Source organism: Stegostoma tigrinum, chromosome 16, assembly GCF_030684315.1.
Source record: "Stegostoma tigrinum isolate sSteTig4 chromosome 16, sSteTig4.hap1, whole genome shotgun sequence".
Lineage (NCBI taxonomy): Eukaryota > Metazoa > Chordata > Chondrichthyes > Orectolobiformes > Stegostomatidae > Stegostoma > Stegostoma tigrinum.
The window spans coordinates 12498979-12526120 of NC_081369.1; the positions used below are offsets into that span (position 1 = coordinate 12498979).

A 27142-nucleotide genomic window follows, 5' to 3' on the forward strand; every position below is an offset into this window, starting at 1 on the left:
AAGGAAATTTCTACTTATTTTGTACTGGATTTTGGACAAGAACTTGACAGTTTAGAGAGAGTACAGGCCAAGAAACAATTGAGTGAGACAACAAATGAGGCAAGAGATCAAGTCCTAAAACCCAATACTCTATTCCTTTGTAGAACTAAGAATTAATATGGGGGCACTATATGACTTAGCAAAGTATCCCTTCATACAGCAGTAGTAAGCAAATTACTGTACATCTACTGTAGAGCATCCATCAATAGGCACCTACAGGAAGTGCAGACTCCTTTGTTTATCCAGCTGAGCTTTCTGACTGTTTATAAATCCAGATGCGGCATTTAATCTTTTGCTCATCTACATGAGATTTCTAATGATATGGTTGTACTTTTGTGGTTGGAATATTATGCTTTACTGATGGTTTGGGAGGGAGCTGGAATTTTTAATCTCTCTTTCTATTCTTTGGATGTTGGCAAGAATGGCATTTATGTCCACTCCTAATTTTTGCTATATACTAAAAGAATAGAAATTAAAACAGTCACTAGTCCTGTAGAATCATAGAATGGTAACAGCACAGTAGGCCAGTTAGCCTATTGACTCCATATGGGGTCTCTGCAAGAGCTAGTTCCATTCTCCCATCCTTTTCTGTAACCCTGAAATTTGTTTTCCCTTTACTTAACTTAGCTAATCCCTTTTGAAAGCCAATATTGAATTTGCTTCTACCAACCTTTCAGGCATCATATGCCAGACCATAAACATTCACTATGTAAGAAAGATTTCCTTTATGTTACGTTTGGTTTTCTTTCACCAGTACCTCTCTGATCATTGATTCTTCTGCAAATGGGAACAGCTTCTCCAGATCCATTCTGCCTACATTTCTCATGACTTTGAATGCTTCAATCAAATTTCCTCTCAATCTTTTTTGCTAAGGATAGCAACCCCAGTTTCTCCAATCTATCCACTTAGCTTAAGCTCACTCATCCCTTGAAGTATTCTGATAAATGTCTTTGCTTACCCAATAAAGCTTTCACACCCTTCCCAAGGTGGAGTGCTCAGAGCTGAAAACAAGACTCCCCTTGTGCCTAAATCCTTGCTTCATACAACTTCACCATCAATTCTTTTACTCTTGTACTCAATGCTGTATTTATAAAGACCAGAATCCAATTTTTTTAACCACTGCTTCAAACCACCCTGTCACCTTCAATGATTTGTGCACAATACCGTGTTGCTCTCTTTTTCAGCATTCTCTTTAGAATTGCACCCTTTAATTTATATATTGCCTTTCCTCCTTGATAATACAAAATGTGCTGCTTTACACTTCTCTACGTCAAATTTAATCTTTAAATGCAACATTTCCAACCATTTCACCAGCTTATTTCAAATTTTGTAGTTGTGTCTTGTATATCTAAATCCAAGCCATTAATATAGAGGATGATAGGCTGAGCCTGTTACTGACCTCTGGGGAATTCCATTGTGTATCTCCCTTCAATCCAAAATATAACTGTTCGATCTTATTCCTGTTCTTTATCCGATTTTGTTTCCATGCTAAAAGTGCCCGTTTATTTCCTGGGCTTAGACGTTATTCAGAAGCTATTTTGAAATTCCATACACACCACATGAATGCCCTCATTAATCCATTGTTATCTCTTCATCAACATATTGTTACCGCATCAAAAAACACAATCAAGTTGGTTAAACATAATTTGTCTTTAACAAACATGGTGTCTCAGAGCTAGGATGCAATTGAGATATGTCAGCAAAAGAAAATAAATTTCAAAGAACAAGAAAAACCATTGTAAATGCACAATAAATTGCAGTCATGAGTCCATTTTTAATTCAACCTCCAGCTTCACAACAACAAAATCCACAGAGTAATGATGCAGAACTTTGTTCCTCAAGTTTAACTACAAGAGCTGAAAAACAGCATAAAGGTATGAGTGTAAAAACAGAAAGTTACAATTAACTCCACAAAAGTAAGGAGGTACAAAGACAGCTACCTGAATTTCAGTTTCATTTGTGAAATATACCATGTGTAAGTTATGCATAAAAACTGAACAATGAATTTTTGGAATCCTCCAAATTACAAATGCATACAGTCACCAAGCATGTTATATATAAGGACGAGCTATGTTTGTTTTCGTAATTGTAAGATGAATGTTCATTTAGATAAAAGGATTGTCATGCTAAGCATTATCTGTAGAATGTATATGGCTGGGGGAGGTTTCAGAAGCAGAAAGATTGAGAACCCCTGTTGTGGGATTATGGATCCGGCCAACAGAGACAGCTTGTGTGTTGAAAGTACTAACTGATACTCAGTAATTTCATCTGTTGGCTTTCTCTTGTTTCAAATAGCAAGCCATGATTAATTGAAAATAACTTCACAGAACTTGATCAATCAGATTTGCATGAGATATCTCAAATTTAGAACGGAATAATAATTTATTGTCATGAGTATTTTTACAAAAGATAATGTTTTCAAGTCGCCAAACCATGGCACCTAAAATAATGACAGAAGTCACAAATAAGAAAAAACAAAAATGAAAAGTTCATCGCAGTTCAATTAACAATTCCTGGGTTCAGGGTACACTGGAAAATTGGACCTAAACCACCAAGCTGGAGCAGGCCAAGGCCTCCATGCCAGGTCCTGGTGGTTCAGCTTGCATCTAATGCTGATTGCATTCCCGCTTTCCCAGCGAATTCCACCACTCCCACCTCAGCTGTTGTGCGAACCCTCAGGTCACCAGCCCCTTCTCCTGTGCATCTTTCTCTCTGCCTGGCATGACCAAGTACAGAACATGTTAAATGACCCCTAACCACCTTGTCTGATTCCATCTCCAATACAAATCACAGTGTCCTATCATTAATATATTGCATCCAAACACAAAAGGCAAACTTCCAAATGCTTTGGCTTCAATGTATCACTAAGGCACAGCTGCCCATTTGCATGTATACGTTTTGATGATCACACAAGAGACTCCTATTGAAGTAAGGCTATCATTTTGATAGCGCTTACGCTTGTGAATTGCAGGTCATTGACCTGTTTCTTGTATTGGACCCAGGTTAAGCAGATGACATATAATAGCTCATTTCCTGTGTCACCTCTCTCCAGGCCTCCTTGATTTGGCAGGAGAGCCTTCTGATGTCATTTTCAGAAAAGATTACCTCCTTCCTTTCCCTGACACCTGGAGGTGAACGTAAAGAAAGATATCAATGAACCATGGGACTAGTCTGGTAGTCAGATGTTTCTCCAAAGAATGTAGCAGTGGCACACACTCTCTGATTCAACAGGAGGCTATTTAATAGTCTGCTCTTAGATGCTGCATTTACAGATGACAGCAAGTTGCAATGATGAAAAGATTCCCCACAGCTAAATTGTGAGTTTGTCATGCTCGTTGCTGGTATTTAGAATATTAAATACATCACATGGGAAATAGCGAAAGTGAGAAAACAAAACTGGTGCACAGTTCCAATAGCAACATTAGAAATGAGAAGATAGGGATAAAATCCAGGATGGGGAATGCACTTTTGTGTAGAAAATATTATTTTCAAAAATCCTTGAACAAGGAAACACACAGGAGACCATAAGAGAGGATTAAGTGGTATGCAATTAGGAGAGAGTAGCAAATTGAATTGAAAGTTAATTGGGAGAATGAAAATAGGATTTATGAGTAGTCTTTCAAATGTGTTTAGCATTATAATTGGGTAGCAGCGTCCTACAAGTTGCTACCATGGAATTGCTTCTATTCATTGTTTATATCAAAGATTTGTATACAATTCTGCAGAGAATATTTATCCTGCCTTTAGTTGAATCCATCGGAGAGAATGGACTCAAATTGACTTGAATGCTCAATTTACACTCCAGCTGATGTTATGTTCTCACTGGGAATGTCAGAGAATGATTGGGACCAGAAAAACCTGGAGACTGAGTAAATAATTTGATAAACATCTCAGTACCCTCTTTGGGTTGACAGACATCTTTGTATCCTCTTTGGCCACAAATGAGGCCCCAGAGGAGTGGAGAATAGTCAATGTAATCCCATTGTTTAAGAAGGGTAGCAGGGATAATCCAGGAAATTACAGCCTTGTGAGCCTCAAGGTGGTGATAGGGAAATGTTCTCAGTGACAATAATGATACCCACTTAGAAGCAAGTGTGCCGATTAGCGATAGACAGCATGGTATTCTGCAGGGGAGGTCATGCCTCACTAACTTAGTTTTTTGAGGAGTTGACAAAAATGATTGACGAGGGGAAGAGGTTGATATTGTCCACATGGACTTCAGTAAAGCCTTTGACAATTCCCTCACGGCAGACTGGTTCAAAAGGTGAAGTCACACAGTATCAGGGGTGAGCTGGCAAGATGGATACAGAACTGACTTAGTCATAGGAGGGAGAGGGTAGCAGTGGAAGGATGCTTTTCAGAATGGAGGGTTGTGACCAGTGGGATCAGTGGCCTCTGCTGTTTGTGGTCTACATAAATTACTTGGAGGAAAACATAACTGGTCTAATTAGTAGGTTTGAGGGCGATACAAAGATTAGTGGAGTTGCAGATAATGAGGAGGATTTTCACAGGATACAGCAGGACATAGATCAGTTGGAGGCTTGGACTGTTTAATCTAGGCAAATATGCGGCGATGCATTTTGGAAGGACAAGTACAGGTGGAAACTATACAGTTTGTTTAAATTGAAATTGGATCTATCGACCTCCTAACTAAAAACTAAAATCCACAATACTTCCTGAGTCTGGAGAAAATATGAGAAAAAAAATCAAGGACAAAGATAAGAGGGTTCCACCCAGAAAATCTCTGTGCAAACATAATGAGATTAGCAAATCAAATCAAAGAATTCCTACACTGCAAAAAGAGGCCATTCAGCCTATCGAGTCAGCACTGACCCTCCAAGGATCATCCCATTACAGACCCAGATCCCTACCCTATCCTCAGACTGCCTACATATCCCTGGACACAGTGGGTAATTTAGCATGGCCAATCCTGCATATCTTTGGCCTGTGGGAGGAAGCCAGAGCAGCCAATGGAAAACCGGGCAGCCATGGGGAAGATGTGCAAACTCCACACAGTCAATTGCCCAAGGCTGGAATTAAACCCAGGTCCCTGATGCTGTGAGCCAGCATTGCTAACTACACTGAGCCAGCATGCTGCCCAAAGCAAAGGAATTTAACAGAGAATTTCAGGAACTGGATGTGATGAAACAAATTGTCATATTTGTCTCATATCCATTCCTTCCAGTAGAAATTGATGGGTGGACTACCAAATTCCTTAATGTGATAATGGGAACTGCAGATGCTGGAGAATCCAAGATAATAAAATGTGAGGCTGGATGAACACAGCAGGCCAAGCAGCATCTCAGGAGCACAAAAGCTGACATTTCGGGCCTAGATTCTTCATCAGAGAGGGGGATGGGGGGAGGGAACTGGAATAAATAGGGAGCGAGGGGGAGGTAGACCAAAGATGGAGAGAAGTTCCTTAATGTGTTTGATTTACAGAGAGCTGGAGTTGATATGGAAATAATTACTGAACAATGTCTGATGACACCCCAAAAAAGTTGTCAGGATGCACATGCAAAACTTTTACTGCACAATGTGAACATTTATGGTGTGTCAGGTAACGTAGCCTGATTACGATGCAAGTTGATACTTAGCTGAAAGTCAGATCATGGGACAGCAGTATTTGGGGGACTTATAAGAGAAACACATCCTGTGTTTTTAAAGTGAAAGCTTACATCGGTTCCACATACCTCAGTGAGATAGCCTTGTCCCAATTTAATTTTATCAAGTCCTGGTATTGCTCCCAGCTCACAAATACCTTTTGATGTATTTTGATTGCAGTCTCAAATGACAGCCCAGACTCCAAGGCACTGGCAGCTAATATACAATCACAGGTGTCACACTGATACTTAGTGAATGGAAGTCAAAATAGATAATTATGCATGTTTGGTTTTAGATTTATATAGCTTTAAAAATAAACTGTTCGATATATATTTTCTTTAGGGTAGAACCTGGAATGCACTTTAAATTCAGAAAGTGATGTTGTGCTTCAAGAAGTTGAAGACTACTGATATATGTTGGGATGGAGCATGGCAGACATTTAGGACTGGGACCTAAGCTGTTCAAAAGCATGGAGACAAATTGATTGCATTCTAAAATTTTCATCTAATTCTGTTGCGAAACCTGGTTGCTCTGCACCTTCAAGCAAGCAAGCAGCAAGACTAACTCTTAGGGGATAAGAAAAGACACAAATACTCTTTGCAGGCACATATGCAGCAACACCTTTTGCAGTTCAAAGGGAAGGAAAGTGTTGGACCGGAAAGAGCCCTTAGCTCTCTTACTTTTTTCTGAAAGGCTTAACTTCTCTTTTAGTTTCTTGAAACCTCCACCACAAACTCCTACAGTTAACTGTGGACATAAACATGCATGCACATCTGCGTCAGACATAAACCACAATCTTTTTAATTGACCAATACACTTGCAATGAGAAAGATTACGAGCTTGCTCAGTATTCTCTGGTGTATTTCACTTTAAAGCAATGGAGGGAAGGAGCACAATTCAGTTACATGAAGCTAGTTGGTGAGGGGAAGGCAAGTGACTTTCCCCAATTTCACTGTGATTGGAGGTAATCAGATATGCTTTTAAGTGTTTTTTTTCAAATCCAGTGCCAGTCTCCAGCTCCCTTTCCACATTTGGCATTCCACAATGTACTTATTGTAAACTGATGGAATTTGCATTCTTAGGTGTATGGTGGGGAACTTGATGACTTATCCAATCTCTTGTGTATTTTGACTTGCATGAGATTTAATTTAGTATGTGATCTGTGTGTGTGTGCTTTCTGTCTGATTTTATAGCAGACTATTGTTGATAGGGATGGAAATTATCTGAGGCTGACAGAATCAGAATGACAATGAAATGAAGGCAATTTATTACATAAGTAAGAATGTTTAATATACAAGTTCTAACCTGACCCTGTATTAAAGTGCTCCTCCTTGTGCACCTCGCCAACAGGGACAGCTCAAAATGCAGCTGGTCAAAGAACTTGAAATGGCTGCTCTTGAGAACTAATATTAACATGCTGTTAGAACCATTTGAACTTATTTGTTTCGATCCTGCCCATCACAATGACCACACGTTCCATGATTGACTTCAGAATATCAGGTCATATATGGGAATTGCATACGAGAATTGTGACCTTTAACGAACCATTTAATGAGTTCTGGAATTTTAACAGGGAGGTGATGGCCTAGTGGTATTATCACTGGTCTGTTAATTCAGTGACCCAGATAATGTCCTGGGGTCCTAAATTTGAATTCTACCATGGCAGATGGTGGAATTTGAAGTCAATTAAAAAAAAGTTTGGAATAAAGAGTCTAATGATAACCATGAATCAATTGTTGGGAAACACCCATCGAGTTCACTAATGCCCTTTAGGGAAAGAAATTGCTATCCATACATGGATTGGCTTATATGTGACTCTGGACCCTGCAACAATTGATTCTAAATTAGGGCGGGCAATAAATCCTGGCCTAGCAATGAGGCTGTCCTCTGTTGAATGAATAGAAAGAAACTTAGTGCTGTTAACATTAAAAGCTAATTACCATCAGTGCTGGATATGGAGAGAGCGACACACACACACACACACACACACACACACACACACACACACACGCGCAGAGAGATGGATGGTGTTAATGTTTCAAGCAGATGATCTTGAACAAGTGCAAAGAAGCTGAGAAAGATGGGATGATTAGAAAAGAGGAAGAGGAATTATCTGTGATGGGGTTTGAGGCAGCAGAGATGAATTGATGAAAGGGATGATGAGACAAAATTTTGATAATAAATCAACAAACCCTGGATAAGGGACAAGTGGAAACATTAGAGGATGGAGGGAGTGTAATCTGACAAACCAGAGAAAGTCCATGTGTCTGAGAAAGGGTAGAAGAAGGGAAGGAGATCCCCAAAATTCACATCTTTATTGAAGATATGCTTAGAGCCTGGAGAAAAGATTGAAACCTCACTTTTCTGTGGGCCGTTTTGTTTGTTTGGAAAAATGAAATTGTGCTGAGTGTACTGGTTGGCTTTTCATAGCCACGTGACTCTACTTCAGCTGTAAGTGCCTTTAATTGCAGCCTTTGGATGTCAGTGAGTACATATCACCTGTAACATGGTATACGATTGATGCAGCTGAAAATACAGAGAGCTGCAAGACAGCCAGTTTCTGTGAAAAAGACAGCATGGAATATCCAGCTGAAGTGTGGGATTTTTGGAGCTGCAGGAGAGACAGGTACCTATAGAAACACCAAGGAATAAATAATAAACACAAAACAGTCTGCAACTTTGAGCAGCTATTTTAGCTTACTGTGTAATTTATTTTCCATTCCCTGCTGCCGTGGAGCAGAGAGGTGATAAAGGACAAAACTGAAATTCTCTTTCAAATCTCAATGGCAAAATTGCGAAATAGCAGTAGAATTAACTTTAAAAATGTGAGCAAAAAAAGAGTTACGACCTTGCAATCAGTGGGAAAGAATGCTACAAGCTGTATTGTAGCTTAGATCTCACGAAGTTGCAAAAAAAGCCAGATAGCGAACATGAAATGTCAGATTGACACTGGTGCTTTGAGCACACGTAACGAGTTTCACAGTGACTCAAGGTGGTGACCCAAAAATGCAGCCCTTAAAAGTAACATTGAAACTATATGTTGGAACAATACTTCTACCAAGAGCTGAGACCCATTGCAGTGGGAAGAGTCAACATCTGGAGTGCCAAATAGTAGAGCAAAAGCAACTTATCTCAGTGGAAATATGTCCAAAGCCTGGACAAGTAACCCTGAATTTGCCAGACAAAATTTGCAGCATTTCGCAGTCCGCTTGGTCCTGGAGTGCCAAACAGATCTTAGAAGATTATAAGATAATAAAATGTGAGGCTGGATGAACACAGCAGGCCAAGCAGCATCTCAGGAGCACAAAAGCTGACGTTTCGGGCCTAGACCCTTCGAAGGGTCTAGGCCCGAAACGTCAGCTTTTGTGCTCCTGAGATGCTGCTTGGCCTGCTGTGTTCATCCAGCCTCACATTTTATTATCTTGGAATCTCCAGCATCTGCAGTTCCCATTATCTTAGAAGATTATAAAGTTGTTTTTCAAAGGCCTTGGATGTCTTCATTGTGAATATCATCTCGAGATAGATTGGAACATGAAACTCATCCAGCAACTGCACAAGAAAATTCCAGCTGCCTTCAAGTTCAGCCTGAAAAATGAAATGAAAGAACTGAAGGAAAGGGATTAACTAAGGAAGTGGCAACTCCCATCAAGGATAGCAGTGAAAAATACCCTGGAAAATTGTTTCCACATAATTTCAAAGAGATCTTACTACTCCATGGCAACTATTGAAGTAATTTTGCCCCAACTTTTCAAGAGAAAAGTGTTAACTACCCTCAATGTGAAGGATGGTTACCGGTAATTGAAGCTAGATGAAAGCAACTGTTTTCTAATTACTTTCTTGGTGCAATTCAGGGAAGACAGATGATTATACTTGCAGTTTGGCATTTCCATCACCCTTGAAGTTTGAGAACTCAGACTGTACAAGGTAGTCAGAGATCTTCCCATAATGCAAGTTACAGTGGATGACTCACTTGCTAATCCTTGGATGTGGCGATGAAATAAAGAGCCTGTTGCAGGCCACAGTCAGAATCTGGTACTGTTGCTAGAGAGTGCTGTCCAGAGAAAAAGATGCAGCTGGAGATACTTAAAGTATGTAGGCCATGTACAAACAGCAAAATAGCTTGGCCTGGACTCTGACAAGTGGAGAGCTGTAGCAGAGATGCAATGAGCAACACATATGAAAGGAGTGCAACAACTTATTAGATTTGAGGCCTATTTAACTAAGTTATTGCCCAATTTGTCATCAAAGTGTGAACGTCTATGCAAGATGACTGCAAAGAATGTGCTGCTTCATTGGGAAGCAAAAAACAGCTTTCACTAAAATAAAAAATAGTAATGACAATACCAGTGCTGAAGCTTTACAATGTTAATAACAAAGTCGCCTTTCAATTAAGATTATACATAAGAAGGAATTAGATACATAGAAATGAAATGACGGCTCAAGGTGAAATTTCATAGGACAATAGTCAGAAGATGAGAAAAGAAATGCAGCAGCCATCAAGAAACTGAGTCTAGTCTAAGGAAGGCAATAGAAGTGACCAAACATGAGCAATGAAATTAAGGACTACATCAGCTAGTGCAAGTGCTTGTAATAACTATGAAGTTAAGTATGCCAAAGACACACTTAGGACACATGATATTCCAAACAAACCATGGATGAAGATGGAGGTAGACCTCTTCAGTCTCATAGGAACTGATTATCTTCTTTATCATCAATTATTATGTTGACTACTAGATGTTAGACCAACAGTTGCTAATGACTACCAATAAGATTGCAGAATACCTGAAAGCATATTGAGATGAGTGGCAATGGCCCTCAATTCACAAGTGTAGAAATTATTCCGATTGGGAAATTCAATACCATAAATCATCTCACAGCAGTAACACTCGCTGCGAAACAGCATTATCCTAAAAATGAGTAATTACCAGATGAAAAGCCAACAACAAAGTGTATACATTCTTTGGAGATCCGCATGATTTAAAGAGAATGTATGCAAAGCATACATGTATGTTCAAAGACTGACATAATGGAACTGACTAGAATTAAAAGCAATTTTGTTAATGAATTGAGATTTCCTTTACAACGATGCATATTGCATAACTTGGATAATTTGTAACGGCAAAAGGCAGTGCATGTATTTTTCCCATTTTTATAAAAAGAGGGCTATTTGGTAAAATGCAATTGCATTTAGTGTATTGGCCAGCTTGTTGTAGTTATACAATCCTACCTTTTGCTGTAAATTTGCAATCTGTGGGAACCAATTGAAGTTGCATCATTTGTAATACTGTTGTCCAGCTGAACATATCAAAGACAAAAGAATCCTGATAGAGTTTCTAGGCTTCAGTGTTACATATTTTTATCCAGTTGTTTTTTTTTAAAATTGTTCATGGGGTTCAGGCATCGCTGACTAGGCCAGCATTTATTGCCGATCCCTTGTTGCCCAGTTGCAGTTGAGAGTTAACGATATTGCAGTGGGCCTGGAATCACATGTAGGAGAGCCCAGGGAAGAATGGCAGTTTTCTTTTCACAAGGACATTAGTGAATCAGATGGATTTCTATTCCTAAATGTTTCATGGTCATCATTTGGAATCTTAATTCCAGGTTTTGAATTGAATCCAAACTCTGCCATCTGCTATGAAGGGATTTGAACTGGGCCCCCCAGATCACTACTTGGGTCTCTGGATTAATAGTCTAATGATAATACCACCGGACCATTGTCTCTCCCCATTAGGAAACTTGTTCTGACCTTGCCGCATGACACAGTAACACTTAGGTACATTTGTGGATGATCTCAATTAATAAAAATTGATTGTGATCTGCTCCTCACTGATATTAACTGTTATTCTTGAAGTATGTGTAAGAAGTCTGAGAATGTAATATATTTATGGATATCCCAAGCTTGCTGGACTGCAGAACATGGTTCTTAAAGACTGGGCGCTGGAGTTCTGCTTTGGATCCAAAACAGCTCCTGTGGGACACTCTCATTTCTGTGTGAGCTACACTGGATACCACTTCAGTGCATATATGATGCCAGGTCCCTGAAGTATACAGAGCAGGTAGATCATGACAACAATCAGTGTGACACTGATTTGGTGCCAGTGAGGCCATTTGGGATTAACATACCAGCAAATGCCCTCTCTTAGACTCAAATAGCTGAATAAATGTTCAGTGCCAGGTAGGACCCCTACCAGAGCTATTTAAACAGATCATCAGCTATTTTTGGATTGGTGACAACAAAGTGTAGAGCTGGATGAACACAGCAGGCCAAGCAGCACCGGAGGAGCAGGAAGGCCGATGTTTCAGGCCTAGACACTTCTTCAGAAAGGGTCCTCTGGTGCTGCTTGGCCTGCTGTGTTTATCCAGCTCTACACCTTGTTGTCTCAGATTCTCCAGCGTCTGCAGTTCCTGCTATCTCAAACAATTTTTGGATTGGTTACTGACTAATTTGCTATACATTGAGTGCAGGTGTTGGGACATCATGCTACAGTTGTACAGGACATTGGTGAGGCCATATTTGGAAGACTGCATATAATTCTGGTTGCCCTTCTATAAGAAAGATGTTGTTAACCTTGCAACGGTGCAGAAAATATTGACAAGGATGTTGCTGGGACTGGAGTGTTTGACTTATAGGGAGAGGCTGAATAGGCTAGGGCTGTTTTCCCTGGAGCGTCAGAGGCTGAAGGCTGCCTCTATGGAAGTTTATAAAATCATGAGGGGCATGGATGAGGTGAATAGTCAAGGTCTTTTTCCCAGGGTGGGGGAGTCCAAAGCTAGAGGTCATAAGTTTATGGTAAGAGGGGAATGATTTAAAAAGGACCTGAGGGGTAACTTTTTCACACAGTGGGTGGTGTGTGTATTGAACAAACAGCTAGATGAAGTGGTGGAGGCTGGTACAATTACAGCACTTAAAAGGTATCTGGGTGGGTACATGAATAGGAAGGGTTTAGAGGGATATAGACCAAATGCTGGTAAGAGGGATTAAGTCAGTATGGGATGCCTGGTCAACGTGGATGAGTTGGACTGAAGGGCCTGTTTCCATTGCTGCATGACTCTATGACTAATTTCTACTGGTTGTAGCTTCAGTTGTGGAAACAATTTTACCTTTCTTGGCAAATCCACTATGCAACTGCAAGATTAGTAAACACAAACCTCAATTCCTCATCCATTATCAATCCCACATTTAACCTTCTCTCTGTCACTGACTGTCACAAAACAAAGGGAAAAGCCTAATTTATAAATCGAAACATGCCATATTGAATACAAAAGTGGGCTAATTGAGATCAACTGTGTGCCTTTGCTTAACCCAGTGATCCAATGTTGTGTTAACTAAATTGCTACAGCATGTCAGGTGGAAAGCTATTATCTCTCAGTGACCGAGACTGCATATTGTTGAGGGATGAAAGTAGACCATGCTCTATAACTCAAGCATTACTACCCAATTGTGGCAAATCTACAACATAGGTCATCTGTTGAAGGGCTACTGGATTTCTGTAACGCCCTATAAGACCCTTGAACACTGGTGTTTGAATTCATGATCCGTGCTTGTGTGGCAGCAAATTGATTTTGCGTTTCAAAAAGCTGAGCTTCTGCGACTGTATTTAGACTTCAACTTGTGTACCAATGTAAGCTGAGATACCAGCAGTTACAGACTGCATGTGTTTTCTTTTTAATTGTTTGTGGGTGTGGAAATTGATGACTAAGCTGGCATTTATTGCCTATCCCTAATTGCCCAAGAGAAAATAGGCTGCCTTCTTGTGTCGTAGGTATATCCACAACATGTTCACATTTACCACCTCCCTCCCCAGTATCCAAGGGCCCAAACATACCTTCCAGGTGAATCAACACTTCACCTGCACTTCCAAGGATCTAGTCTACTCCATTTGCTGCTCACAATGTGGTCTCCTCTACGTTGGGGAAACGAAGCGCAGACTTGGCAACCACCTCACATTTCTGCTTGCAAAAGAGACCTTGAACTACCTGTGGCCTGCACCATCTTGCTCCCTGGCCAACATCTCTATATCCGGTTTGCTACAATGTTAGTTCATCAATACTTCAGAGATAATGGGAACTGCAGATGCTGGAGAATCCAAGATAAATTGGCTCCCTGGCCAACATCTCTATATCCGGCTTGCTGCAATGTTCCAGTGAAGCCCAGCGCAACACAGGAACAACACCTCATTTTCCTCTTGGGGACCCTGTAGCCCTCCGGATTCAATATTGAGTTCAATAATTTTAGGGCCTAAACTCTCCCATGTTCCAGCCCCACCACCCCACACACCAGGCCTTGTTACCACACAGCCTGCCATTACACGCCCTGTTGTTAGTCACTAACAGTCCCCATTAACAACTATTCACCCTCCCAGCCTGATCGTTAGCAACTCCTTTGTCTGTCCAACTGTCTTTCTCTCTCTTTGGGCTCTATCCTATCGTTTACTCTGTACCCCACCCACCTCCTTGTTTTCTGAATATAAACTGACGTTTTCCCAGCCACCATCAGTTCTGAGGAAGGATCGCTGGACCCGAAATATTAACTCTGTTTTCGCCCCCACAGATGCTGCCAGACCTGCTGAACTTTTCCAGCAACAGGAAGTCAGGGACATGTAGCTTAAGGTTATACAGTTCAACATTTTTAAGGTGGAACAGCATAACTTTACAGCTTAAAAGGCTTCAGGCACAGATCCAGATTCCTTTTAAACAAATTAAGGGTTTCCACATCAAACATCAAACTGAACAGTGAATTTCTGACACTCACCACCTTCTTGATGAAAGCATCTATTTCTCCTGTTCCTGTAGTTCTTCTACCAGTCACCCTAAATCTGGGCCTCCATATAACTGACCCCTCCGTTAGAGCCACTCAAGCCAAGTTCATCAATACTTCAGAGATAATGGGAACTGCAGATGCTGGAGAATTCGAGCTAACAAGCTGTGGAGCTGGATGAACACAACAGGCCAAGCAGCAACTTAGGTGCAGGAAAGCTGACGTTTCAGGCCCAGACCCTTCATCTTCATAGACCCTTCTATCTCTCGAACAGTAAAGTCTTTCCTGTATTATGGTGCTGGGAGCTGTACATAAAACAGCAGCAGGGGCCTAATTGGTGCCTCAGAAATGCTGCTCTTTTATTCAATACCTCACCCAATGAAGGGGAGCATCTCCTATGCCTTCTTCACCACCTTATCCTCCTGTCCGGCCACCTTAAATTACTCCAAGGTCTCTCACTTCCTCTACTTATCTTAGTGCCTCATGTTTACTGTGTATTTCCTTCCTTTGTTTTCTTTTCCCAAGTGATTTGCCCACCACTGTGATCAGACTGACTGAGCTCAAAATATGTAGCCTATCCCTTGCCATTTTTGAATAATGGTAGGATATTTTCATACCTCCAGTCTTTTTGCCTATATCCAGTGAACATTGAAAAATTATCTTCAAAGCATCTGTTACTTCCTCCCCGGCTTCCTTTAACAACCTAGGCTATAATTCATCCGGCTCTAGTGATTTATCCATTTTGAAAGGGGTTAGTCCCTCCACGACTTGCTTTCTTGCTGTGTTGATTTTATCTAATATTTCAAACTCCTTTTCAACCAGAAACTATTTCAAGGTGCTTATTGGACAACAATATTAGAGCTACTAATAAGACAGCAAGATGGGAAATAGGTAGGATGTCAACATGCTGATGGTTTCTTGAGACACATTCGACAGACCCTACTGTGACCTTTTAGGTATTTATGTTTCACTGTGTGAGAACTCCTTCAGGGGTTTCACTCAGGACTGACCGGGAACAGTTATTGTTGCTGTTTTAAATGGGGGCAAAATCTCCATTTGGAAATATTTGGCACATGAATTTTGAATAACTGAGCAAACCCAGCAAGGCCCACAACAAAAATGAGGTACTGTGTTTTAGTGATACTGGTTGAGGGACAGGTATTAATCAAAATGACTAATCTTTGAAAGGTGTCATTCGATCTTTCATGTCCGTCTGAGTTGGAAGATGAAGTCTAGTATAATGTCATATTTGAAAATCAGCAGTTACAACAGGGCAGCCCTAGAGTCAACATGAATTTTGGACAAGTTTCTGGAGTGGGGTTAAAATTCAGAGACAGCAATGTTACCAATGAAGTCACTGCTGACAGCTGGTTTAGTATTGCCTGAGATCTCTTTCCTTCTATTAGATTAAAATTTGTTCCATTCTTTCAAAAGACTTTAAGGATTAAGGAATTTCACCTTTGTTGTATTTTTTCAAATCTTCCAATAAATGACCATTGGTGTTTGCAAACAATAGTAAACATGAGCCAATCATCAAAGGTTGCATGCAGTTAACACACTGTACTCTTCACCTGGTTTGCTCCATTGTTCATTGTTCAAACCTCACTAAAGCCTGAAAATCTGCTCTTTCCTGTTCCTTTCAACCACTGCACCTTAAGTGCCCTTAGCAACATGATTAAACCCAATCAAAGCTGACATCTTGCCTGGAATTAGATAAATGATTGTCATGAAGAGATCTCAAAAGTCCTTGCTTCTATGCTCTATTGTGCTGGGTTCCTGTTACCAGATGTGTGGACTTTAATAGTGTGATCACTGATAACCTGACCTCTGTGCAAGATGAAGGATTTACTGAATAATCACATCTGCGTGAGAGCTCTAAGCTGCTTTGCTGTCTGTTATAAATAATGAAACAGAAAGCCTCTTCTTATGTTGGCTTCTGGGTTCAAGATGGCGTTACAAATGTCAGAAACTAAAAGAAGATCTGTAAAGCAGTTGTTTTTCAAGCTGCCTCCCACTTAGCTGGAAGAACCAATAATTCAATGTGCTGATGCTTTATGTTGCATGAATTAAGTATCTTTCTCAAAGAGAGAGAGGGAGAGCATTCAAATTGCAATCAGCCAGGTTTCTTGCATAGTTTCCAAATCCAACCTTCAGGATTGCTAACCCTCCAGGAATTGAAGCTCAATCTCCAGGACACTGCTGTATGCATTCCTGGAGAAAGGACACAGGGTCATTTTTTAAAAAAGATGTCTTTTTGTCATTTGTTAAAATATTTCTCTTTGCCAAGTGCAAAGTATTGAATGTTAGGAAAAAACGTTTGGCTGACAATAAAGCAACATCCAACTGGGTATTGATTCCTTCTGCCAATCAATTGACAAAAGCAATACATCGCAAGGATGGATGTGGTGGCCGGCTAATGGCTGGTGTTTGGAGGCAAATCATATGACGAAACCTCTAGGAATATACTTAATCACAACTGGCCACTCAATTCTCCTTGTAATTGTCAGAGTAGATATTTGGAGCAGAAGCTTGGAGTGGAACTTTAACTATGACACAGCATTCCTGATGACAAACCTGCAGATGGCACTATTTCCACTCTTCTATTTCATAGGTGAAACCCGCTATCAGCTGATAATGCAACAGGCGCAGGTAAGATATATTGTTAAAAATTTGGGCAAAATGGGGAGGCCCTGCGTCATGGCCACAACTTTTCTGTCCAATTTCGTTCCAGTTAACAAGACTTATTGAGAGGACGAGGAGCATGAGTGCCTTTCAAATCTGAATTTAACTTGAAAGCATTTCACAATTCAATGGTTTCACTCGATTCTTTTGAGCATCATTATTGGATGAGACTCACAGAGTCAGAAAGCCAAATGTGTTGACGAGACTCATGGCTCAAATGTATTGATGATTGCAGGAGAGTTAGGGAAAATTCTTTATTGTTTCTTCTACAACATTGCGCTTTGCATTAACCATTTAATCAATGACAGTGTGAGTGTCCAATGTTACACACATCACTCTATGGGGCATTTTGATGTTGATGTGCAGTGTTGTACCCATTACTGTAGTGATTGTAACAAAGTCAACCAGGTGGGCATCATAGAATATGGGTTCCCTGAATGGGCCAGATTAGCAGTATCAATCAGGGAGCCTTAGCTGACAGATATAACAGGGGTGTCAGAGGTTCTCCTCACTCTGAAAACTGGCTCTGAGGAAGCCGGACCCGTATCAAGTACTATGCATGTAATTAAAGAATGACTTGGTGATAGGATAGCAGCCTGTGGTGTTATTCCGGTGACCAAGAGAGAAAGGAAATGAGATCCTGAAGATATTTGCTTGCAACAGTTGAGTTGTGGTAAGCATTTCTGGCATCATGCTGTTATTTGAGAATCTTGACTCGTTTGATTCTGCAGTTGAAGACAGGGACCAGTATGTGGAAAGAATGTGTTTTTTTTAAGCAAATAGCATTACAGCAGATCAATAGCAATGAGTAATTCTTCTGACTGTTTGTCATTGAATGAATATTATGACCCTAACCCTCCTCTAATTCTGAGGCACTGTCAGATTTACTTGAAAGTTCTATAACCAGGGGAATCTGTTTCAGGATTTTTGACAAAGTTAAACTGACTGGCAGAGGCATGTGTCTTTGGTTTAACCCTTAATGAAATGCAGAAAGACTATTTAATGATGTAACCATAGTTATAAAGCAAAGGTTGGCCACCCGGCTGAGAACCAGAACCAAAATACCCAAAGAGGAACACCTCACCAGATAATTTGCAAAAGCAGTATGAAAAGTGGTATATAAAAGGTGAGGCTGGATGAACACAGCAGGCCCAGCAGCATCTCAGGAGCACAAAAGCTGACGTTTCGGGCCTAGACCCTTCATCAGAGAGGGGGATGGGGTGAGGCCCATGATGGACATGTCATCTAAGGAATGGGAGGGGGAGTGGAAATGTTTGCGACTGGGAGGTGCAGTTGTTTATTGCGAACTGAGCGGAGGTGTTCTGCAAAGCGGTCCCCAAGCCTCCGCTTGGTTTCCCCAATGTAGAGGAAGCCACACCAGGTACAGTGGATGCAGTATACCACATTGGCAGATGTGCAGGTGAACCTCTGCTAAATGTGGAAAGTCTTCTTGGGGCCTGGGATAGGGGTGAGGGAGGAAGTGTGGGGGCAAGTGTAGCATTTCCTGCGGTTGCAGGGGAAGGTGCCGGGTGTGGTGGGGTTGGAGGGCAGTGTGGAGCGAACAAGGGAGTCACGGAGAGAGTGGTCTCTCCGGAAAGCAGACAGGGGTGGGGATGGAAAAATGTCTTGGGTGGTGGGGTCGGATTGTAGATGGCGGAAGTGTCGGAGGATGATGCGTTGTATCCGGAGGTTGGTGGGGTGGGGTGAACGCCCTTGAGCACTTTCCCCCCACAGTGGTTGAGAACGCCCTTGACCGCATCTCCCGCATTTCCCGCAACACATCCCTCACACCCCGCCCCCGCCACAACCGCCCAAAGACGATCCCCCTCGTTCTCACACACCACCCATTCCCCTCCCATTCCTTAGATGACATGTCCATCATGGGCCTCCTGCAGTGCCACAATGATGCCACCCGAAGGTTGCAGGAACAGCAACTCATATTCCGCTCGGGAACCCTGCAGCCCAATGGTATCAATGTGGACTTCACCAGCTTCAAAATCTCCCCTTCCCCCACCGCATCTCAAAACCAGCCCAGTTCGTCCCCTCCCCCCACTGCACCACACAACCAGCCCAGCTCTTCCCCTCCACCCACTGCATCCCAAAACCAGTCCAACCTGTCTCTGCCTCCCTAACGTGTTCTTCCTCTCACCCATCCCTTCCTCCCACCCCAAGCCGCACCTCCATCTCCTACCTACAAACCTCAACCCACCTCCTTGACCTGTCCGTCTTCCCTGGACTGACCTATCCCCTCCCTACCTCCCCACCTATACTCTCTCCACCTATCTTCTTTTCTCTCCCTCTTCGGTCCGCCTCCCCCTCTCTCCCTATTTATTCCAGAACCCTCCCCCCATCCCCCTCTCTGATGAAGGGTCTAGGCCCGAAACGTCAGCTTTTGTGCTCCTGAGATGCTGCTTGGCCTGCTGTGTTCATTCAGCCTCACATCTTATTATCTTGGATTCTCCAGCATCTGCAGTTCCCATTATCACTGAAAAGTGGTATAACCTGCTTTTCAGCAACTTCTAGCGGTTATATAAAATAAATCCCGAACACCTGTTTTAAAATCAACTAGAAACAACTTATTTGTCTAACTCTAACAGTGAACAAATTAACTAAACTATTAACAACTGAATAAGTCCCTTTGAACTACTAACTATTCCCAAATAAAGCAAAATTCTAAAGGTATGCCATTTCAATAAATACAAGTTCCACTTTTTTTTAAGATATGTGTATAAGAAAATTTAGCCTCTCGAAATTACAGCCAGATTGCAAGTCTTCCGGAATGTTCTTCTCCTGTCAGGAATGCCTTCTCTGTCGATTCTTCTGTCAGGAATATTAACTAGTTGTGCAGTTGGTACCATTGTTATTTAGATGCTGCTTTCTCTATGACATAGAGGCTGAGAGCTCGCAATTCTCTTGAGAGCTGAGGGCCATTATTTCTGGCGGATGGCATCTTGCTCTGGCATCTTTGTCCAACTGCGCCATTCTTTTATACCCTTGGTGACATATCAATATTTCTTACAACAGGCTTGGTCCTATGTTGTCAAAACCATCAGACTTTAAATTTAATAGGTTTTTGGTATCTGAGTACCTGGTTAAAATTGGCTACTTTCAGTAGTTGTTGTGATGGTAAAAACCTGCTGCTTTCCCTGCTAACTATATGGCCTTTAATTACAAAAGTTTCAATTAAAGTGCTCTCTGTACTTGCAAACTTTCAAGCTCTGCTCACAGACACCCATTTTAAACCTCTAAGCACAGACAAAGCACATGATCTTTTAAAGGGACCACATAATGCTTCCCCCACAACATTTTGCAAACACTGATTTCTAACTTCCTGCCTCCTAATCCACAAGTACTTTATCCAACTTCACAAAACCATACAAAAGCACCCACTGGCCTAAGCTCAACTGGACTTCAAACAGGCACTACAATTGGCTTTATCATTGGAAGATGCAGCCAATGGAGCACGCAAGTTATAGTATATGTCAATGGACAGCCCAAAAGATGATACTACTTGAGTGAAGATATTTGTATTGACTCATTCAGGACATATCCTGAACAGAAGAGAAACATGTGTATTCCAGACATCCCAAGTGATCTACTTAGGCTACAGAGTTGATAAAACCTGATTACACCCATTGAAAGATAAGGTTTGGGCAATTAAAGATACCCCAGCTCCTATGTCTGTACCAGAACTTAAGTATTTCCTTTGACTGGTGAATTATTATGGAAAGTTCATACACAACCTTACTTCCATCCTGGCACCCTTACATCTGCTACTGAAAAGGTATCAGTCTTGGAAATGGTCTCATAGCCAAGATGTAGCCTTAAGAGAAGTGAAGAAGCAGCTACCATCATCTAAGGTGTTGGTGCTTTATGATCCCAAGTGAGATATGGTGCAGATGGGATGCTTCCTGTACAACATTAGGATAGTGTTGGCTCACAGATGGCCCAGTGGAGCACAATGACCAATAGCATGTGCTTCCCAGACTTTGGCTGACTTTGACTTCCAAATAGAGGAGGAAGATTTGGTGGTCATCTTTGGTGTGAGAAAGTTTCTCTGATACCTTCATGGATGTAAATTGTAATAGTAACAGACCACAAACCCCTGCTAGGACTACTCAAAGAGGAAAAGGCTGGGCCAACCGTAGCTTCAGTTTGAATTCAGTGGTGGCCCGCCTTCTAAGTACGTACGATTACAAGTTAGAATATCATCTGGGAGGCTAAGAAGCAAATGAGGTGCCTCCCGCTGGCTATACACTACCATTGATACTGCCACTGAAAGAGTTCGTTCTGGTTTCAAACTTTCTGGACTCTCTGGTCACTGTTGACAATATCAGACTGTGAATACAAGAAGATACAGTCCTGGCAAAACTAAAACAACTGGTGGTGATGAGGGGAACAAAAGGGCCATCAAAACCAGAACTGAAACCTTTCTGGACCTAGTGAGACCAATCACCGTAGAGGACAGTATTTCACTATGGGGAGTGATTGACCTGAGCAAAGGTCACCATCAGATACTGGCTGAAATTATTCAGGGTCATCTAAGGCTGTCAAAAATGAAAACATTGGCAAGAGGTTATGTCTGATAGCTCGGATTGGGATGCAGACATTGCTGCATTAGTGGGGCTGTGCCCAGAGTACCAATCTGGGCAAAATTACAGACAGCAGCTCCCCTACATTCATGGAAATGATGGGTAAACTCTGGACTCAGTTACGTTTGTTCCGTCCTTTTCATAGACTCAACGTTCTTAGTCGTTGTGGATGCTGACTGAAAGTAGCTGGACATGCATAGAGTTCATTCATCAAACACAGCAACGACAACAGAAAACCCACATTCTTTGCAACACACAGACTCCGGGAAGTATTGGTCACAGAGTACAGGCCATCATTGACCAGCAGGGAATTCAAGTATTTCCTAAAGTGGAATGACATTCAGCGTATAAGGACAGCTCCATACCATCCATTGTCCAATGGTTTGGCAGAAAGATCAGTCCATACTTTGAAGGCAGGCTTAAAAAAACAGCCTACAGCTTCACTCAATCCCAAACCGTCCCTGTTCCAATTCGAATATCGGATCAACCCTTCATGGAACTACAAGGATAGCCCTGGCAGAGTTGCTGTTGGGCAGAAGATTCCACACCAGGTTAAATCTAATCCTCCCAGGCTTTGGGGGGGGTGTGGTGCGGGGGGTGTTGCCGGATGAAATGGAATCCGGAATGCCATTGCTGCACACAAGACCCCTCTAAGCAAGGGAGACAGTTTACTTTCAGGTGACAATGTTTCGCGCTGCATACGATGGAAATGGTCCTGCGTGAATAAGAGGCATGACTGACACGAGGTCGGGCTCCATGACATACAATGTTTGAGGGTGGGTGAGGCAGTCCTGAACAAGCTCATGGACTACATGAAACCTGCAAACTCGCAAATGGCATAGAAGCAAAACGTACCCAGCCTGTCCGAATAGCTGGAAAGGTCATTGTAACTCATGGGTACTCCAACTCCAACTAGCCTGAAGGAAACCTCGGAGTCTGAGTTGGGCACAGTGAATGCCGCAGCCTCAGTGCTATTACCACCTGTAGAACAGGATGAATTTCTTATGAGATACTTCGGGTGCAAGAGGTGGGCTATGGTCCGGGACTAGCCACCCATAACTAAGGCTGAGTCGGGAGAATTGGACTGATGCAAAAACACCCCCAGGAGTGGCTACAAGAAAATTAATGGGCCTACATCCCCCAATTTAGAGGAGGAGGGATGCCGTGTGTGTAATGAGATCAGCCAGATGGAACTGAGAATGCGAGTTCCCTGATTGGAGCTGTTATCCTGGCCCAATCAGGGAGCCCTAGCTGACCCTTATAAACAGGAGGTTTAAAGGTCCTGTTCACTCTGAGAGCTGGCTCTAATAAAGCCGGACCAGTGCCAAGTAACATACTTGTGCAAATAAAGGGAGACTTGCTGACAGGATACCAGCCTCTGTGGAGTAATTTCAATTAGGCTGTATAATATTGTATAAACTGGAAGGGTCACTGTCCCTCCTTTTCTCTGCATTGTTGAGAACATTGTCTGGGATCACTCTCAGTCAGGATAACTATAATGTTGTAAGTGAACTCAAAACACTATACAGACTCTGTCAGCCACCACACTGAGATGGACCCACTGTGTACCCACAGTTGGACAGCATTGATTATACCTTTTAGGCCCCACATTTTCCCTTCCTACCACTACCCTTGTCCAACATATTTAGGACACCAGGTCCTTCCTAGTTTACAATTCGATGAACTCCTATCCCGTCCTCTCTGCTCCCTTGGATTCTTTTCCACGCCTCCATGTCCCTGATGCCACTCCACAGCCTTTTCACATGTGAATCATTCTTGCTCGTCCCAAGCCTCCCTACAAGCTGTGATCTTCCTGAATCCCACCGCCCACCACCCCCCCCCCAACCTTTCGTGTTGCAGAGTCTGTCAAAGAAAACCACTGCTCTTAGGCAGAACTGCACAAAGCTGACTGTTGCATTCCACCTTTAAACAAAAGAGAACCAGGTGCCAAGAGATTCTCGTGCACCACTTTAACATAGGACGTAACCGCAAAAGATTTTCATGTAATGGGTTTTCATGGCACGCAAATGTGTTACAAGTGGGATGTTGCCAGAGAACAACATGAGGCTTAATCTACCATCCAAAAAACAAAACATCAGCTTCGACCTAATCAAATCACTGTGCCCACCATATTGCATGTTTTGCAGGACCCATAAAATCTCCATCCTGCACTTGGTCACTAATGCAATTAGTTAGCTTGAAGCATTGGCACTTACCTTGGGCAAGGTGGCTCTTGTCCTGATTGGTGCCTTGTCCTGCTCGGGACATGGCTTGTGTTTTCATTTTCACACCTCAGCTGGTTGTGCAACAGGCATTTGAGCAACCCATCCAAATTGTGATAAGAGGCTTAGTTTAAAATATAGCCTCCTATCTTTCAGTAAATAAGTACTAACTGGCCCAAACAGGACTTGAAGGTAAGGGGCAGCAGAAGTGTGAACCAATAATGATGAGGATGAAAAGCTATGGAAACATGAAAAATTGCAAGAGCATGCTGGTGAGAGTGTGAATAAAATTGAACAGACTGGGGTTATGCTCTCTCAAAGGGAGAAGCTGAGTAGTGATGTGATAGAAATCTTTAAATTTAGTTTTAAAGCTTGGTAGGGTAGACATTAAGACGTTTCCATTTGTGGGAAACACCTAAACCAGTGGCCATTAATGTTAAAAAGTGATCAGCAAGGCAAATGAGGAATTCAGGAGGAACATCTTTCGCCAGAGTGGTGCAACCATGCGATTAATTACCACAGAATAATTGAGATGAATTGTATTGGTGTATTTAAGAGCAAGCTGGATCAGTGTGCATGAAAACCAAATCGTCAAACATGTTGATATGGTTACATGAGGACAGATTTAGGTTGACTTGTGTGGAACACAGACGAATGAGAGAGAGAGAAACAGAAATAGCAAGAACAATAGGAAGAAATAGAGCAAGAGAACATGGGAGCAAGAGTGGGAACAAAATACAGACTTATAGAAAGCATGAGGACAAGGAAGAGATTATAAGGATGAGAGAAAAAGAGAGCACATGAACTGTAGGGTGAGGGAGATAGGTTGTGAGTAAAACCATAGTGAAAGTTTTTGTGTGTGTGTCACTTAACAAGTCAGCACCATAATTAAACATAAGGGTAACCTTTCTGGGGTGAAGGAACTGTCTATTATTTTCATGCTCTCATTTTCAAAATGTTGGTACCAAAAGGCTAATGGTAAAATGATTCATATCAATGCAATTACCACTTTTTTATAGACCAATTAGCATGAAAAGACATAGATTTTCAAGAGAGTACATGTCCCTTTAAAGTAACGTATGAGTCAGAATGAGGACAGTTTGTGACAGACAGAGCCTCGTTCAATGAATGACCAGTTATTTTGAAGTTCCTATTAATTCCTGGAACATCTCAAATGTTAATATGAGTAGAGAGGGAACAAATTATTCTAATCATTCAGTCTGTAATTGCTGAATAGATGTTCTCTAATTGATCACCTCTTCTTCAAGTGTTGAAGGACTTCACTATGATGGCTCAACTTGTACATTAACTCACCTCAGAGGGCTTGAGATTACAGTACATCCAACAGAGCCATTGTGAACACTGTCATTTCTCAGTCTAATGAGACCCAATGCTCAATCATTGCAAGGTAAATTAATCTTGAGCTATCCGAGGGAAGTCAGAACCCTTATTAAATTACTATTTCCCTCCTCAGAGCACACAGTCGAAAAGCCATCATGTGTAAAAGCACTATAAGCCACTGGGAGAAGCGAGTGCAGGTTAACACTCCTGTGACTCAAAGCTACAATCCTCGAAAGATCCATCAACTGCCAGTGGAGCCAGTCTCTAACACCTGTCATAAGCTGATTAATTGTAAGTGCCAGACACAGCACAGTACTGCATTAAAATAATCTAGAGAAGATAAAGCGGTCTAGTCTGAAGAATCCCAGCAATGGAAGCAAAAGCGCCAGTGTTTTGCTCAGCTGTTCCAGCAGTCTCTCACAAAAAATGTGGCTCTATTATCACTATCAAACACTCAGTGGAAAATGACAACATGTTAAAATAAACAATTACATGAATATAAAATGGTGTTAAAAAGCACTAATCCCCATTGCTAATATATGTAGCACATTTTAATTACTTATGCTCGTGGAGCTCCCATGGACTTGCTCATGATGAGTCAGGAAATACTTTTCTATAACAATGGAGGGCCATAGTCTTGGATAATCAGGTCAATGGTGACTGTTTAAGTCCGATACAGTTTTTATACAATTATGTAAATAATTCTTTTATTTAGTACTGTATTATTTTAATTGGTGCTTTGAAGAGCTAGTTCTGTGACCGCATTTTATTTCTGATTTATTTTAAAGATGAATATAGGTAGGAAAATTTGTGGGCACACACAGGGAGTATCCAGTGTTGAATGGGAAAGGGGTTAGGGATGAAATGCTGGAAAGCTGTCTTAGGAAGAGGCTGGGGTGTCATACTGTTTGTGCAAAGCGTATAACATAAATAAATAAATGGCTTAACAGTGCTGGGCAATAAATGCAGAGCTTCAATATCTTGCTTTCTACTGGGGTCAAGCTAGTAATTAAGTCTGGTCATTATGTGTGGGACCGCTATCAACAGCATCCATGACTCTGGAAACATCAAATACAGGAAAAGGCATCGGGTCTGTCATTACTCGTGAGCAAACATCACAGGAGGTGGCAGCACTGGGACAGAGTATTGGAATGTGGAGCACTGAAGAGTAGCCTAGGGTATCAGTGTAGTAAGAATTTCAGTGTGTGCTGGAACTGAGGCGGCAGCAGCTTGTTCGGCATTGCAAAAGATCTATTGACATCAGAAAGAAAGTAGGGCCTAGTTTAGTCAGATGATATTGGTACGTGATGTGCTAGGGCTATGGAACTAATGGTGGCAATAAAAAGATAGGGAAAAGAATATAAGTGCCAGTAACTTGTGGGGATGTCTATGACATAATCAGGACTCAATGTTAATCCAATTGATTGGAAACCAATAAGCTTCTCACAGTCCAATGCAAAGCTTAAGTGAAAACGGGATACTAATTGGGTGTTATTTTGAAATTGCTGCTTATTTCTCCAGTCAATGACGTCCACTTTATAGAACATAGAACATTACAGCACAGTACAGGCCCTTTGGCCTTCGATGTTGTGCCGACCTGTCATACCGATCTCAAGCCCATCTAACCTACACTGTTCCATATACGTCCATATGCTTATCCAATGATGACTTAAATGTACCTAAAGTTGGCGAATCTACTACTGTTGCAGGCAAAGCGTTCCATTCCCTTACTACTCTCTGAGTAAAGACACTACCTCTGACATCTGTCCTAAATCTTTCACCCCTCAATTTAAAGCTATGCCCCGTTGTGCTCGCCGTCACCATCCTAGGAAAAAGGCTCTCCCTATCCACCCTATCTAACCCTCTGATTATTTTATATGTTTCAATTAAGTCACCTCTCAACC

General features: G+C 41.7%; 1 protein-coding gene across 3 annotated transcripts in view; it reads left to right on the plus strand.

The window, feature by feature from the left end:
* Window positions 1-27142, plus strand: part of smpd3 (sphingomyelin phosphodiesterase 3) — a 269535-nt gene that overhangs the window by 197048 nt on the left and 45345 nt on the right. The gene's annotated exons all lie outside the window — the stretch shown is intronic.